An 18,467-nucleotide genomic window follows, 5' to 3' on the forward strand; every position below is an offset into this window, starting at 1 on the left:
CTTCAGAATTAGATTGGAGCAAATGGAAGCTAATGACTTTATGAGTAATCAAGATGCTGTTAAACAGATCCAAACAAATGAAAGAATAGAAGGCAATGTGAAATATCTCCTGGGAAAAACCACTGACCTGGAAAATAGATCCAGGAGAGAAGAGAATTTAAAAATTATTAGACTACCTGAAAGCCATGATCAAAGTAAGAACCTAGAAATCATCCTCCAGGAAATTCTCAAAGAAAACTGCCCTGATGTTTTAGAACCAGAGGGCAAAATAGAGGTTGAAAGAATCCACCGATCACCTCCTGAAAAAGATCCCAAAAAGAAAACTCCTAGAAATATTGTAGCCAGGTTCCAGAATTCCCAGATTAAGGAGAGAATATTACAAGCAGCCAGGAAGAAACAATTTGAATATTGTGGAAACACAAACAGGATAACCCAGGATCTGGCAGCTTCTACACTGAGGGATCAAAGGGCTTGGAACATGATATTCAGGAGGGCAAAGGAGCTGGGATTAAACCAAGAATCACCCACCCAGCAAAACTGAGTATCATGTTTCAGGGGAAAATATTGTCATTCAGTGGAATAGAGGACTTTCAAGCATTCTTGATTAAAAAAAAAAAAACCAGAGTTGAACAGAAAATTTGACATTCAGATACAAGAAGCAAGAGAAGCATGAGAAGGTAAACAGGGAAAAGAAATCATAAGGAACTTACCAAAGTTGAACTATTAACATTCCTACATGGAAAAACAATAATTGTAACTGATGAAACTTTTGTCAGTATGAAAATAGTTGAAGGGAATAGAAATATATATATATGTCTATATATGAGGGTATATGGGCATATGAAGACATGTGAATGTGTGTATATATGTTTACAGGTATACATAGATAGAGGGCACAGGACCAATTTAACAGGAAGGGATGATACTTAAATGGTGAAATTAAGAGGTGAGAGAGGAATATAATAAGAGGAGATGGGGAGAGACAGAATGGGGTGAACTATCTCATAAAGAAGAGGCAAGGGAAAATGGTTACAATGGAGGGGAAGAATAGGAAGGCAAAAGGGCATGGGTCAACCTTATTCTTATTGAATCTGGCTTGGGGAGGGAATGAAATACACACTAAATAGGGTATATCTCACCCTACAGGAGAGTAGCGGGGAAGGGGATCAGAGGGGGGATGATGGGAGGGAGGGAAGTTGGAAGCACCCACTTTTGAAAAGGTACGGGATCAAAGTAGAAAATAGAACAAGTGGGAAGTGGGATAGGAGAGAGGGAAATATAGTCAGTCTTTTACAATATATCTACTAGGTTATTGTTTTGTATTAGCTACACATGTACAACCTATACTAAACTGCTCATCTTCCCAGTAAGGGTGAGTTCAAGGGAGGAAGGAATCTGGAATTCAAAGTTTTAAAATCAAATATATATATATATATATACTATTTTACATGTAATTGGGAAATAATATATACAGGCACTGGGGCATAGAGATCCACCATGCCCTACTGGAAAAGTTGAAAGAAAATATGGAAGAGAGCAGATTGGACTGGAGGGGATATCCTATGGGACTGCTATTTTGGGGTGGTGGGTAGGGGAAAAAAGGGGAGAAAATCTGTAACTCAAAATCTGGCGGAAATGAATGATGTAAGTCAGAAGTTAATAAAGCATTTGAAAAATGAAAAAAAGGGGGGAACTATCTAGTCAAAAACAGCAGAATCACTTGAATTGCAAAGTGCTAGAAAAAAAACTTAAAAATTCATTGGTTAGTGAATGACTAATGTATGGCATGTCAACATAATATAATAATATAATGATACTAGGGAAAGAAAGGCAAAACCTATGATTTCACTGGCATAGGGAACTCTCTACCCATGCAGATTTGCACCTTCTCTTCAAGTCTTAGCAAGGTGCCTAATCCCAGAGATGTTAAGTGACTTGCCCAAGGTCACAATGTCAATGTATGTCAGAGGTGAGACTTGAATCCAGGTCTCTTCCTCACTGGCTTTGAGACCAACTCTCTATCTACTACACCAAATCCCACCTATAATGGTACTACAAATTATAACTATGAGGAACTTATCCAAAAATTTTTAAAAGACAGTTACATGAAACCAGATAGTCAAAGCCTAAATCAAAGCACAAGCAGTATGGGGTAGAAAGCTGGATCCTGGAGTAAGGAAGACCTGAGTTCCAATTCAGCTTCAGATATTAACACTGAGCTAGCTGGCATAAAATAGGGATCATAATAGTACCTCCCTGGGATAACTGTTATAAAGATCAAATGAGACAAATGTAAAGCTCTTTGCTTTAAGATTTCCTTTTTAAGGTTCCTTAAAGCACTATATACATATTAACTATCACTATAATGAATAAGTAACAGAATGAGACAACATGGGGGCATACAACCTGGATTCAAACAGTGACTGTTATTCACTGGTAAGTGTGATTGATGCCTCTCTGGCTCTTACTTTCTGTACTGAAGGGGCTGGTCTAGATAACCCTTAAGATCCCTTCCAGCTCCAAACCTATGATCCCTATGTTACTGAGGAAGCAGCTAATAATATATTTTGGAAATGCTATATATAGGTATATATATATAGAGAGAGATTCATCTTTTAAGTAAAAGTAATTATTGTGCATGCTTATTTGTTTGGGGGGGGGGGTTTAAAATACATCTCTTTAAAAAGAAATAAATTAGTCTTTCAATGGGGAAAAAAAGTTCCCAGTCACAGTCACTGATTGTCACAGTGATTATTTCAATGATAGAACCTACCTCCAGGGATTGTTACAAATCTTAAAGATGAATACCATAATTATTATTATTTCTCCTTTCCCAAGATGGACTTTAACTAATCTTTCTTTATTAAGCACTAAATTCAAATAAAGGAAGAGGGAATAGGAAGATGTGAATCAGCAAGAGAAAAAGGAAAGGAAAATCTGTAAAGTTAATACTTCTATAACAGTTCAAGTCAGAATCTTCTTTAGTTATTTAATGTTGATATAAAAATAAGATCAGAATCCTTGGGGCACAAAGGAGGATTTAAATCCATTATAGACTAGATCTACTTACCTCATACTTAACTATACATCTATTAACACAATCCAATCAATAGTCACCCTTTTCCAATCAATAAATTTAAAACGGACAAAAAAAAATCCTCTCTGACCAGTCAATAACTAGGTAATTTTACTGAATTTGAAAAAAAAAAAAACACAGATGATCATTTTTGTGGAATCATGGTCTTTTCACTAATACATACCAGGTATTTATTGTATTTTACAAGAATCCTAACTTTTTTAGCATTTCTGGATCCTGAACACTCTCATCTGGAATTCAGAAAATAAAAAGAAAATAAAGGAAAAATCAAACAAACAAGTGGTACAAATTTACATTGGGATCAGGGGCGGCCAGGTGGCTCAGCGAGTAAGAGCACCGGCTCCAGTGTCGGGATGACCTGGATCAAATTTGGGCTCAGATACTCAGCACCACACCCAGAAGTAACTGGCCGTGTAACCTTGAGCAAGTTACTTAACCCCTATTGCTTTTAAAAAAAAAAAAATTTACATTGGGATCTTAATGACAACTTTGCTAAGAAGCTCCCCTGCAAGTCACTGTCCTCAGAAATGTCCTTCACCAGGCAAGATGCTCATTCTCAACACCTTAGTTTCACAAGCATTGCATGGGTTGACAGGCAGCAGCTGTTATGCTTAATGTTGATAATGTTATGGTTACTATTAGTTAACAATCAAAAGATTCACCTAGGGGCGGCCAGGTAGCACAGCGAGTAAGAGTACCGGCTCCAGTGTTGAGAAGACCTAGAGATCGAATCCCGGGCTCAGACACTTAGCACCCACCCAGAAACACCTGGCCGTATAACCTTGAGCAACTTACTTAACCCCAATTGCTTAGGGGCGGCCAGGTGGCTCACCGAGTAAGAGCACCGGCTCCAGTGTCGGGATGATCTGGATCAAATCCGGGCTCAGATACTCAGCACCACACCCAGAAATAACTGGCCGTGTAACCTTGAGCAAGTTACTTAACCCCGATTGCTAAAAAAAAAAAAAAAAAAAAGATCCACCTAAATGCTTTTATTAGAATCCATTTATTCATTATCAATAAGTATTTACTAAGTGGCCACTATGTTCTAGCCATTAGGCTAAGTGTTAATGATACAAAAATAACAATGTTTTCATTTCTGTTATTAACTTACATTTGGGCATCTACATGGCAGTGAACAGAGCACCGGCCATGGAGTCAGGAGGACCTGAGTTCAAATCCGACCTCAGACACTTAACACTTACTAGCTGTATGACCTTGAGCAAGTCACTTAACTCCAATTGCCCTGCCTTTCCCCCTCCTCCCCCCCCCAAAAAAGCAAGAAACAGAAGCAGGAGATAGAATGTCATTTATGGGAAATAGAAAATAGGTCAAATAGATCATAATCCAGAGTGCATGCGGGTAAATAATATGAAATCATCCTGGAAAATTAGGGTAGAGCCAGATTTTGAAAAGCTTTAAATACCAAAAATGTCTGCATGTTATCCTAAAGTCAATGAAGAGCCCCTAAGCTTCCTTAAGCAGAAATGACATGGTCAGATCTAGCTTTAAGGATATCATTTTGGCAGCTATGTGGAAGATCACAGGATCACAGCTCTACAGCTAGAAGGAACCTTTCAAAAGGCTATCATATAGTCCAACTCCTTCATTTTAAAGATGAAGAATCTCAGAACTACAGAAAACAAGTGTTTCGCTTGCCCACGGTCATACATGTAAGGATCAGTGGAAGAATCTGAAACCAAGTCCTGTGGCTCCTGGGGCAACCCAGATGGTGGAATGGAGAGAGTAAAGTTAGATAAGAGTTTTTATGAGGCTATTATAATAGTTTAAAGCAGAATTGAGGGACTGGGAGAAGGACCTGTACTAAGATAGGTAAGAGTGTGAGTAGAGAGAAGCAAATGGATACAAGATCAGACGCTGAAGAAGTGAAATCAATACATTGGGCAAGTGACTGGAGTGGGGGTAAGGAGAATGAAGAATTTAGCAAGACTCTAATGTGATAGGGAAAGTAATAGAAAAAGTAGGCTTGGGACAAAATACAATGAGCCTCATTCACTTAGAACATGCTGAGTTTGTGGAGATGGGCAGACGGAAGTTGGAACTAACAAGAAATTAATGTTGGATATATAGTTACAAGTTCTTTGCATAAAGATGATGATTTGATTCAGTGGAAGTTGGTGAGATGCGAAAACAGAGAAGAGGGGACCGGAACAGAATTTTGGGGCACACAGATGCATATGGGGTAGGACACAGGCAATTAAACTACAAAAGAAATTGAGAATAGGTATGATAGGAAGAGAACCATGACAGGGAAATATCACAAAAGCAAAAGGAGAGCACACAGAGGCTAATAGGTGGTCAATAATGTCAAATACTACTGAGAAGTCAAGAGGGATAATAACTGAGAAAGGGCCACCAGGCTTTGCAATAAAGAGATCACCAGAGTCCTTGTCTGGAAAAGAGGTTTCAGCAGAGTGATAGGTATAGATGTCAGACTACTACTAGGGGTTGAGAAGTAAGTGGAAAATAAGGGAAAGCAAGAGTACAGACAGCTTGGCTGTGAAAACAGGATAACAGCTTGAGCAGATGATAGGATCAAAGATTCCTTAAGAATGGGAAGAACTACCACAAGTGTGTAGCCAGGAGGAAAGCTGAGGTTGGCATTAAGAGAGAAGGGATGATATGATGAAAGGTGCAAGCATCTGGAAGAAAGAGAAGGGGATGGGATCAAGGACATAAATGAGGATTGGCTGAATAAACTATAGCATAAGAGAGTAAGGGGATATTATTGCACCCTAAGAAATAACAAAAGGGCTGGCAGAGTGATTTCATACAAACATGGCAAGAGTTATATGAACTGAAGCAGAATAAAAGGAACAGAACCCAAAGAATTTATACAATGACAACACTATTTATTGTAAAGGGGCTGGGGGGGAGCGGGACTTTACAAGACTTAAGAACTCTCAATGCAATGACAAATCACAATTCCAAGACCGCTGATGAAACATGCTACCCATCTTTTGAATATGAAGTGATGAACTCAAGGTGCAGAATAAGACATTTTCACCCATGGCTAATGTGGAAATTTGCTTAACTATGCATATTTGATACAAGAACTTATTTTTCTTTCTTTAAACTGTGAAAGTCAGGAATGAGAAGAGAAGGGCAGGCAACAGGACTACCAAAAAGGAAGTTCATTAAAGCATTTTTTCAAATGTACAGAAGAGATCATAAGAAAGGTCAGTAGGAAATGCAAACAAGCAAGACTGCTTTGAAGTTAACATGCTGAATCTATTTGTATAGTTGAAGGGAAAACCAAGTTGTGATGTACATTCAAAACTGCATGTGCAATCTTCTTTTTCTCTTCTGTTTTGTTAAGTTTAATTTTTTTTTAATGTAAAGCAAAGGAGGATGGTAGAAGAAGAAGAAAAAAATGTACATCCTACTTACAATAGTGATGTTCAACTTAAATTTCCTAAATTCCTACAATCACTGAAAATAACTCACATCTCTAATCCTTTTAGATTGACAATATATTCCCCATAACAACCACTGGGAAGTAGACTGTTCAAGTGTCATTACCCCATTTTACAGGAGGAAATTGAGGCAGACAGATTAAGTGACTAGACATTCAAACCCAAGTCTCCTGACTTCTTTAACAGCATCCACTGTACCACATTGCCTCTCTGATGTCTAGATGTAGACTAGCTAAAAAACAAAATCTGTTGCTTACTATTTTTAATTCCTCTGAAAAATGTCAAAATTTGTATACAAAAGGGGCGGCTAGGTGCCACAGTGAATAGAGCACTGGCCCTGAAGTCAGGAGGACCTGAGTTCAAATACGGCCTCAGACACTTCACACACAAAAAAAAACTAGCCATGTGACCTTGGGCAAGTCACTTAACCCCAATTGCCCTACCTTCCCCCTCCAAAAAGAAAAAAAAAATTGTATACAAAGAGTTTCTAAAATTTGATCAAAATCTTAAGAGTCATAGTGAAAGATTTTATATATTTCTTATTAATAGGGAAAATAACTGAAGTTTAACTCCAGAACCTTCATCCAAAATCCTATCATAACAGGCACCCAACAAATATTCTAGTAAATACTGATGCATTCAATAATGTACAAACTTATTTGTACTTTCTTAATAATATAGAGGTACATTTTGGATATGTGCCAGGTATTACATAAATAGTCAAATATTTCTTAAGACTACCTTGACTACATAAAGACATGAAACACTTAATTTAACATTTAGATTACTTACAATGAAAGGGATAAATAAGTATTATTATTATTATTATTTATTACCCCTTATATAAATAAGGGGTAACGAAATGGAACATACCAGATTTGCATACTTATATAAGGACAAGATTTCCACTTTCAAATTAATCAACAATGAATCACTGAGGTAGTAGGTACAGATTGGAAAATTAATTCATTTTATAAGTTGGTGATGAGTACACTCAAGAACTCTATCACAGAACAAGCAACAACAAAAGGCAAAATGTATTCTTTTCAAATTCATGTACCATTACTAATTATATCTTAAAAAATAATGCCAGAGGCTCCATATTTTGATCATTATCTAACAGAGGTTCAAAGTGTGATAGTACACATAGCATAGATTTCTCTTTTTCAAGGAAACTATACTGATTTTTTCCATTTATGCACATATTGCTATATTAAGTGAAATTTCTTTAACTGGGCATATATCTCAGTGACTAAACTCATCATTAAAAAAGGTTCAAAAATTTTTGGGGCTCCAACATCAACTCTGTAGCTAACTCCCTAACATTTTTAATTGTCATTTAGCACAATTTGCAAGTGAGATTTTAAGACCAAGGCCTTAGTCCATAAACAAGATAGAGTAGCAATCACTTTTCCTGTCCTTCCAAATTTCCTTACTTTTCAGTGACCAAGAATGAATGAATGAATGAAAGCAAGTGTACCAAATAAATTACCAAATAGATTATTCTTGATTTAAAATGAGAATTTCTATTTTTTTAAATGTGAGAATTATAATCCTAATAATTTCCTATAATATTTCCTAAAGGAATATTTCCTAGGAAATAATTTCCTAAAGGAAATCAAATTGGCCCATTTTAAACAAATCATGTTAAGGTACTAAAAAATATAAAATGAACCAAAAAAAAATTTTTTTTAAGTTCTGGCTCCATTGTTGTTCAACCACCCTTGTCCCAAGTTTGCTCCAGATTTTATTTCAGAGCAGGGAAGAAGGGAAAAAGGAAAAGAACAAGTGTAGTTTAGGGTCTTTAAGACAGAAGTACTTTAGAGCTATCCAAAATATGGATAGCAAAGAACATTTGAGGCACTGCTTTCTCATCTTAAACTGCTAAGGAAAACTGCCCATGTGTGTAATTTAAAATACAATTTAAACGTTAGAAATTTATGAGAAAAGTGAACTGCTTACAGAGAAATTTGTGTCTGTAGATGTACTTTGTGTGTGTGACCGCAGTCATAAAGACAGAATCAAAGAGCAGGCGTTAGAAGCAGTACTAGTAAATGTGGGTGAAAATATACTAAGAAATGTTCAGTGTCCAATTATTTTTTTAACATATTTAATGGCCAGACCAACAAATGATTTCCAGATATCCTACTGCACATTAAATATGTATATCAGTATAATTAGTCCCTTACAGACTTGCTCAATAAAACCTTACCATAAATATGCCTGAAGAGTATTTGTCAACACTAATTTTGCCAAGCACTCTTAAGAAATCTGTAACATATACCTGGTGCATATTAAAAAGAACTATCATTATTATTCTGTATGTTCAATTTTTTAAAATGCCAACTAAAATGAAATTCTTTGCAATGTTAAAATATTATCATACTTCAAACACAGCCACTGGCATTGGTTGAAATATGTGGGTTAATGACTAAAGAGAGGTGGCTAGGTGGTACAGCAGGTAAGAGCACCGAGATTGAAATCAGAAAGACATCTGATTTCAAATCTGGCTTCACACTAGCTGTGTGAACCTGAGCATGTCACTTCACCCTGTCTGCCTCAGTTTCCTCATGTGTAAAATTAGCTAGAGAAAAAAATGGCAAACCACTCTAGTATCTTTGCCAAGAAAATCCCAAATGGGATCATAAAGAATCAGACATGACTGAAATAACTAAACAATAATGACTAAATAGGAAATGCCAGGTATATAAAAATTGGTATTAGTACTGAAATATCCCAGAATCAGATCTATTTTAAGATACTTCTTAAAATTCTGGGATAGCCAGTTTCCTATAAAATTTTAAAAGATCTAATTTCTTTTAAAATATGCCTCAAATACACTGCACAATAAACTTCCATTTAAGGAATGAGGCAATTGTGGCGCAGAGGAAAAAGCAATGGACTTGGAATCAGAAGACCTAGGTTCATATTCCAGTGCTGAGACTTACTAGTAGCAGAATCTGTTGTTTCCTCATCTGTAAATCAGTAATGACAACATACTTGTATGATCTACATCACTGAGTTATCAAAAAGTATTTTATAAACATAAAGTACCATATAAATATAAGCTATCATAAGTATTAAGTTTATATACTATATAGCATATTATCATCTTTTAAAAAAATATTAATCAGGAATAACTGTAGAGGAATTCACCACAGGTTTCCTTTGATTAGCCAACTCTTCTGTGCTTTTAAAATATAATTCAATTTAGGAAACTGATTTGTTCAGATCTTTACAGAAACATATTCTACTATGTGAACTAAGATTCAACCAAAAATGTAAAAGTTAATACTAGCTATTTCATAGTAAAACATATGAAATATATTTATGAAATTTTTTACCCCAAGGTCCATCAGCAAAAGAAAAATTTTTCTTATTGTCCCACCTCAAAACTGTCTAGATAGGACACTTTAAAAACCAAAGTTACACTCTGTTGAAAGATTTTAAAGTTTTAACAAATGCTGACTGACATATTTTGGGTAAAAGTATGTTTGAGAAAGATGGTATCAACAAGATTCTTATCTACTACTCTGATCATACTGTACTAGATAGCTAACAATTATGAGACTAGTAATTTAAGGAAGAAACAGAAGGGAGGAAAAAATATTTGTTATCTTAGTCTTTGTAGACCTAAACACATTTATAGGAAACTGCACATGGATGTTATTTTTCCTCCCCAGAAAATGCAATTCATGAGCTGGAAAAGCCCTCTGAAATATCTGTGCTTAAAATTTGATAAAATAAAATTAGTGTGTGTATATATACGTATACATATATATATACACACACATCTTATTTATCTAGCACAGCTTGTAATGCTGATTCTGACATCATATAAATGCATAAATGACAAATAATTACTCTATTTACAATCTAGCATAAATGCTGGATAATATGCTAGGAATAAATGTTAGAAATGGTATGAGTATAGCTGTGCAATCATTTCAAAGGACTTGGTTGAATGGTCTAGGTGGTGGAATTTATAACAGAATCTCAGACTTGGACATCTAATACAAACCAAACTTGAACAAGAACCTTCTATAACAATTCCCCCCCCCCCCAACAAGTGGTTATCTAGCAACCTCTACTCATGTGATGGTAAACTCACTACCTCCTACTTCAATTAAACAGAATACTGCTAAGTATCACTATATATTAAATAACTTCAAGTCAGCTATTTTTGTTAAATAAGTTTTCCTACAGAATTAAGCTTGTATTCAACTTATAAAATTTAGTATTCTATTGTGAATAATGTGTATATATATATATATATAACTATCACAGAATGAACATGAAACACTGAATAAACCATACAAACTCAAAACCATTTATTTCAAATTAACTTAAAACTAAAATCTTTTTAACATAAAATTTACTTCAAATACACAAAACATTCAATTATATTTTCATTTTTCTGTGTAATTATAGCTATCTGAAGCCTAAAAATGATAAATATTGCATAAATAACCTGTGTTTCAATTTTTAAAAAATGTGAGATGGTATAACTTATTATGTAAATGTGCACATATATATCTCAAATTAATATTATTTTCTAGGTGCAATAGTAAGTGGTCTCATGAAAAACACAACCCCTGCAGTCAGAGGACCTGGCCAGTTACTCAGCTGTGTGATCAAGGGCAAGTCACATAATCTTTCTGGGCCTCAGTTTCCTCATTTGTAAAATGAAATCGTTTGATTAAATGGTATCTAATTTCCCTTCCAGTTCTAAATCTTCGGATATTGAAAAGTTCCAGCAGAACAAGGGAAGCACTTGTGCACTTGGTCCTTCATCATCTAATTCATGACTACAGAAGTAGCCAGTAAGTAGTTGAAGGAACTTGAATTCTTTTTCTCAGAAGGAAGCTGTGCATGAATATATTAGTTCTGCCCCACAATCCAGAGTTCCCTGAAGCTATCCTGAGCAATTAAATCATCTAGAGAACTCTCAGGTCTCAGGGCTCAGCAGAAATCTCCATATCCCATAGCACAAAAATCTGTGGATAAGTTGAAGATTCTTCAGCAAAGAAAGGTTTTTTAGTTTGTTAGCTTCCACACCCCCTATTTAAAGCATTAGAAAAAGTTCCACTTAGTCCCCACCACCCAGAGGAGTTCAAAGGGCCTAACATATTACAGCAATAAGAACAACAATCCAGAATTCCCAAACCACTTCAGTGGTGTGGATAGGATGACTCTTTAGCAAACAGAATCAACCCAGAAGGTGGAAAGTGTAAATAATGTTGTTCTTTTTGAGTCAAGATGGGAAGCCCACATACACAGTGAACAGGTAAAACTACAAAATAGTGGCATGTCCACTTAACTGCTAACCAAAGGATGGAAACATCCTGTTTACTCAAGATGGAAATGTTTGGAAGTCATTTAACAATCTTTCTGGCAGCCCAGTACAGAAGAAAAATTCTGTCTTCACTGTGCTAGGTTTGATTAGCAGTTCAGATACTTAACAGCTTTGGAATAACAGGCAAGGTGCTTAATCCGAATCACTGTATCCCTGTTTGTAAACTATAAGGCTTTTCCTATGCTATAAGGCTTTCCAGAAGAAACTGCTTTGTAAACCTTCAAACATTACATCTATATTAGATATGTGTAAACTACATTTGTAAATTTATCATCTTTAGAAACCATTGTCACCCACTTCATAGACAGGGCAAACAATAAATTACTGCCAAAATGCTGCCTATTGTTGCTTCTCCAATTTTTAATATTTTGGCATTTTTATACTCTTATGTTTATCCTCTTTATAGATCAAGTGAGTATTTTGACTTCCTTAAAATGTACGCATTTGGTTATATTTCACTGTTGGGTCAGTTTCCATTCCAAAACTCCTGTTTATTTTAAATTAACCTACTTCCAATAAAACTGAAAGAAACCTAATACATCCTTGCCGGTTACTAAAACTTCTCCAGTGATTCTGGGGACAATGAATATGAAGGAGATATAAAGTAAAGTAAATCTGATTAGAGCTACGATTACTGCCCATCAACGGATTACAGTTCAACACCTAGAGCTAATATGAAACATTAAATGAGAACAAAATTCACTTCGTTGAATTAAGTTACAGAGAAATACATACCCCTTTTACTCCTGTGGTAAAGTGCAGCCAGGTTCAAAGAAGGTCCTTCCTGACCCTGGCAAGGGAGCCACAAAGATGCTAGCACAGAAGAATCGGCAGAAGCAGGGCAGAGCCAACTTTCTCTATTAGGTCTTTTCTCTAATTACCCGTATAAGATAATCAAAAAGAGCAGACAGAACTTGACAGTCTCTTCCTGGAAAAAGGGTCCCGAGAAAGTAGTGCTCCTAAGAGATGGCTCCCCTGACTACCCCCCCCCATCCCTTCCTCTGCCTCCAAAGTTTTCAGGACAATTCCTGGATGTCCGAGAAAGGCGAGAGAAGCCCCGCACTCGCGTAGCGGAGGAGTGCCCTGTCACCGGCCACCAGGGTCCCTAAAAGGGCCCTCTAAGACTCGTTTCTCCGAGTCTGGTTGTGTTTTAAGATAACGAGATTTCGCAGTGAGTCACCCGCGCCCCGAGAGGCGCACAACCTGCCAGGCTGCCCCGCGGCCCGAGGGGCCCTGGGCCCGCGAGCCGGGGCGCGGGGCTGGAGCGGGCCGTCGCCTCGGCAGGGCTATCCCGCCCCGCGGTCTGAGCCTCCCGTCGCCCTCCGCCGGCGCCCAGCTCCCCCGGCCACCCTCCCCCCCACTCACACTCACACTCGTACACACAACACACACACTCTCCTCGAGTTGATTTCCTCCGAAGCCTGACCCCCGCCCTGCCCCAGGACCGAGGACTCGCGGCGGCGGCGGCGGCGGCAGAGGCGGGACATAAACACATCGAGGCGAGCTCGCACCCGGCCCATCCCCCTTCCGCCCGGCTCTCGGGCCCGGGGCACTGGCCCCCCCGCCCGCCCCAGGCCCCGGCCGGCCGGTGTCAGCGCCACAGCTTCCGAAGCACCTCGGAGCCAACCACACAGGCGGACGCAGGGCGGGAGGGAGGGTGGAGCGTGAGCCCCCATTCTCTCCCTCGCTCCCCCTCCAGCTCCTCCCTCTTACCTGCGAGTCGAGTCCCCGCCGAGGGCCGCCGCGCCTTGGTCCCTCCCCGCGGGGCCGAGAGACAGCCGTCGCCGTCGCCGAGGGCCAAGAGTCCGAAGGGAGCTGGCCGGGCCTCCCCGGCAGCAGGAGCAGCTCCACGGGGAGAGGAGGAGACAAAACAGCGCCGCGCCTCCTCCCCTACACACTCCCTCTCTCTCACAACCGCTCCCCCGCCCGCCCGCTCCACAACAGCTCCCCCCCACCACCACCAAACGGCGGCAGCAGCGACACTGAGCCAGGCGCAAGCAGAAATGGTCCCCCCAACCCGCCTCCTCCGAGCTCTCCCAGCGCCCGGCCCCCTCCCTCCAGCCCGCCCAGCTCCGCCCCCTCCGCCTCCTGCTGCCGCCACCAGGACACACGAGTCCGCCCGCCCCGCTCCGCTCTGCGCGCGCCCCCCACACACGCCGATCCCGGGCGGGAGGGGGAGCGTCGCCGCCGGCCCCGAGAGGCGCTCAGCTCGGGCTAGCGAAGGCCAGCGTCCAGGCCTGGCGCGCGGACGCCCCCAGCAATCCCTCGGGCCCGCTGCTCCGGGCTCTGCCCGACACCTGGACTGGCTGCTGCGTGGAATCCCCGACTCTTCTCTCCCTCCCTCGTAAAGGTCCCGCACCCATCTAAGGCGCCCACCTTGCGCCCCCGCACGCGAAAACTTCCCCCTTCCCCAAGACACCAGGAGCCGATGATCCCGCCAGCCCCTGCTCTCTGGATTGCAGGGTTTCAGGTCCGAGCCACTGCCTGCCTCACCTGGCCACCCCCATCCCCGCAGACAGGTCTGCCGCTCCCTCGCACGCCCCTACGGCCACGCTCTGCACCCGCTGCCCCGGGTCCCCCCCCCCCCGGCTCTCTGTACTTCCGCTTATGAGGGGCTCTGTTGGTGCACCTGCCTGGGCGCACCGTTGCTGCCCGGAACCCCGACCCTCACCCTTCATCCCTGCCTCCTTCGTGTCACCACATCCCGAATCCTCCCACCCCCATTATTATCATCCCTTCCAACTCCTTCCATAGGAATGGACCCAGACTAGGGCACTTTGACAGTTATGGGTGGGGGGAGGGGGCAAAACACCCAGCGCTTCCCTCGCCTTCTCTGCCACCTTCCCTCCAGGAGGGAAGTGCGCCAGCTAGCCCCGCCCTGCCCCCGCCCCCGCCCCCTGCCCGGTGACGTACAAAGTGGGCCCCGCCCCCCGGACGCTCCCCACCCCACTCCTCCTTCCTTCCCCTCCCTCCCGACGGCGTAACCTCCTCGCCCGTCCCGCTGGCTCCGCCCCATTCCCAGAAATTGCAACCGACTCAACTGCCCGGCGGCGCGTCCGTTAGAGTTTGCGTTTCGCTTCGGCCGCCCACGGCTGGCCCGGCGCTGGCGCTCAGCCCCTCCGGGCGCCTCGGAGCCGGCTCGCGCGGGGCTGGGAGCTGAGGGCGGGGAGTAGGCTCTCGCACAACTCCGCCCCTCCCCCACATTGCGCGGAGAGGCGACTGTCGTGGGGGCGCGCCGGACTTCGCCCAAAGTTTCTCATGAAAGGGCTCACGATCCTGGGGCGTTTTCCGGCCCCAAAAAGAAAGCGCTTCGGGCCCTGCAGTCAGAGGATAAGAAATGGAAAGTGAATGGTCCAGGGCTGGAGAGGTGGTGGCCTAACGGTGCGGAATGGGGCATAGCCGACCTGGCCTTATGGTGGCTCGTTTTGTTGGAAAGAAGGGGTCATGAGAGGAGAGTTAAGGCAACCTAACATCGGTGGTGTGTTTTAAGAGAGCAGCATGCTTTAAAAAAAAAAAGGGGGGGGGGATAAAAGCAGCTAGGTGGGGCCTGGAGTTGGGAAGACCTGAGTTCAAAATTGGCCTCAGCCACTGACTTAGCTGTGTGACCGTGGACAAGTCACTTAACCCCTCTTTGCCTTAATACACTGGAAGAGAAAATGGCAAACCGCTCCCGTGTCTTTGCTAAAAAACAAAAACACACAAAACCCATGGACTATATTGGGGTCATTGATATGGGCCACAAGGTCACAGAAGAGTCAGATGATTGAACACAACAAATCGTGAACAAACACTTGGCACAGTGCCCTAGCATATAGTAAGCACTTTATCAATGCTATCTAGCATTAGTAATAGCAGCAGTAGTAATGCCATCTCTCTCCCCGATCTCGGAAAAAAGCCCTGATGCTGGCCTCCCAGCTCTTGCAACTTTTTAGAAAAAGTATTTAGCAACTTCGAAGGTGCCCCTTAGCCGCTATTAAAAATGGTGTAACTCTTGAGCCTTCCCCTTTCCCCAATTTTATTTTGCATACGAATTTAAATCCAAAAGAATTTTATTTCTGCTCTGAAGATTTTTGACATCAAAAGATCAAGCTCTTCATTATACTACTTCACCTTAACATTAATTTTGTTTTGTTTTTTAAGACCAAAGGGTTTTCCCACCATCAACTCTGAGGTCTACGGAATGGACACGCTAATTTTACAGCTGAATCCCAGAATGGGTTTGGTCATGATCTCCCAGGAATTAAGTAGCAGAGTTTAGAAGGAGAGCCCAGGTCCTCTGACTTCCAGATTTAGTGCTTTTTTTTTTTCATGATGCCAAAGTGAAGTGACTTGACCCAAATCAGTTAACTAAATGTTAGAATTAACTAGTTAACTAAATGTTAGACTCAAAATTCAAACCTAGGTTTCCTGACTCCGGGTTTCCTCTAACAGTGTCTATATACTACAGTGACTGTTCTTGATTCTTGATCCCATTTAATCTAACAGATAAAACCTACTGAGGTGAGCTGTTTTGCACGTGGTGTCCTAAGTAGGATCAAAGTTGAGGAATTCGGCTCTTTTTGCAAATAGTAATGCATTTCAGGGAGGAAAATGGGGGTGGGGAGGGCTGAGAGCTCTCCCATATTGCATGTCCTTATCAAGCATATTTTTCTTTGGGGTAGGAAGACTACAAACTTCGGCTGTGAGATTAATTAGGATGGAGTAACTAGCATTTAAATGTAAACTGACTTGAGGGACTAGAGAACCCAGATTGGAATAGAAAATGAACGCAACTCCTTCTCCTATTACAGAAATTACCTCCAGAGCTAGACTGATCCCCAGGGGCCTCTCCTCCCACCCCAGTGGTGCACATTTGCCACTTTGGGACTTGCGCAACTGCTACTATCATTCTATCACTGTTGCCATTACTACTACCAGAGTAGCTGCGCTAAGAAATCTTAGACCAGACATAAGATTTACTATTCCCTTCAATCTTTCAGTATTTCATCTTCCCTTCCAGTTCTGACTAAACTTTCTTAATCCCTGAGTTAAAATGTTATTGGAGCCAATAACCAGTCCCAACAGGTTCCTTAAGGAAAAGAAGGAAAAAATAACCCTTTAATAAGAAGTGAATTTGTAACAAGAATCAGAACATTGAAAAAGCTGACTTTTTTGTGACAACAGTATTTTTTTTCATGCTGTTCTTTGGAGGTAACCCCGAGCTCTTCAAGGTTCTAGCCACAAAGCACAAGATCTGGTAAGTGAAAAAAATGTTTTCTTAATAGAGGCCTAGGGAGGAATTATCTTAAATGTGGTTCATTCATCCTTAGAGAGATGGCCATTGGATCATGATTATAAGCCTCAGCAGTTTCTATAAAGGCACAGAGAAGTGACACTTTGCATCGATGGAGAAAACACACATGTATGAAATTAATAGTCTTTGAATTATTAAAGTAAGAAATAAAAGGTTTATTCCTCATGAAAACCATTGCCAACTTTTATATTTCAAAGGCCATTTGTTTTCTTAAGGGTTTTTCTTATGTGCCATTAAATGGACAAATAATTTTTCTCCTTGTAACACAACACCCAGCAAGAGTATTTTTTATATGCTATCCAACCAAAAATGGCAGCTTTGAACTGAAAATAAGCCTGTAAGGTCTAAACTCCTATTTTTTTATGTTATCTAACCCAGTAGTGATGTAACTATAGTTTATGATCTTGAGGCCTGAAAATTCATTGATGTCTGCCTTCTCTTCATTTATCTAATTACACCTTTAATCAAAAAAAGAAAAAAAAAGTGAAACAATAGATACTTGGTTCCTCTTTTCCCTGTTTTGTTTTCATTTTTTAAAATAAAATGTATTTTATGCTATCACCAAATCACCATCTGGTTGTCATGTTCAGATCATCATATCTGCTACCAGAAAACACAGCAATACAATCATTCAGAGCCTGTCACTATCCCTAAATCCACATGGACTGATTATAAGCTCTTTAAGGCAAGAATTGCCTTTTTTTCTTTTATTTCCACCTAGAATAGTTCTCTGACATATGGTGGATACTTAATAAATGCTTGTTGAAACTAATCAAATTGCCTTCTTTAAAAATATCTAGGTGGAGACATCGCAGGGGCAGCGCTTCCTGGTCAGCATGCCCTCCAAGTACCCCCTTTGGTTAACTTCTTATGATTAAAGAAGCTGGGGGGCGGAGCCAAGATGGCGGAGTAGAAGCACAACCCTCCCACAGCTCCGGCTTCCACCCTCCCCTATCCATGTAAAAAGGGGACTCTCAAAAAACTTTGGAGCTGCAGAACCCACAAAATGACACAGAGAAGCTAACCTCCCACTGAGGACAGCCCGGCAGGCCGGCAGGAATCGGCCAGCGCAGAGCTCTGGGAGCTGAGCCCAGCATCACACCTAGGCTTTAGCTCCAGGGCGGGCCTGACCAGCCGCCAGCCTGAGGGACTCCAGATTAGCAACAGCTGTGGCCGTTTCCAGATTTATCAATACATACATGCGAAGGACAAGGTGAGAGGCCAGTGCAGTCTGGACTTTGGGACCCAGGAAGTGGGAGTGCGTGGCTTTTACCCCTGGGGCGA

At 41.1% G+C, this 18,467-nt stretch overlaps 1 protein-coding gene across 5 annotated transcripts in view; it reads right to left on the minus strand.

Moving 5' to 3' along the window:
* ELF2 (E74 like ETS transcription factor 2) overlaps nucleotides 1-14,448 on the minus strand; it is a 93,335-nt gene extending 78,887 nt beyond the window's left edge. The window contains exon 1 of one of the 5 annotated variants that reach the window (XM_069105381.1): nucleotides 14,384-14,448. The gene's annotated coding sequence lies outside the window, so the exon portion shown is untranslated. Of the gene's footprint in view, nucleotides 1-12,625; nucleotides 12,981-13,603; nucleotides 13,887-14,266; nucleotides 14,343-14,383 lie in introns of those variants that run through there. The other 4 variants (XM_069105382.1, XM_069105384.1, XM_069105379.1 and 1 more) reach the window with 4 other exon arrangements.
* Between the last annotated feature and the right edge of the window lie 4,019 nt (nucleotides 14,449-18,467).

The sequence above is a fragment of the Petaurus breviceps genome, unplaced genomic scaffold, assembly GCF_028583685.1.
Source record: "Petaurus breviceps papuanus isolate PSGF00001 unplaced genomic scaffold, PetGlider_PUasm1.0 76, whole genome shotgun sequence".
In the NCBI taxonomy this organism is placed as follows: Eukaryota; Metazoa; Chordata; class Mammalia; order Diprotodontia; family Petauridae; genus Petaurus; species Petaurus breviceps.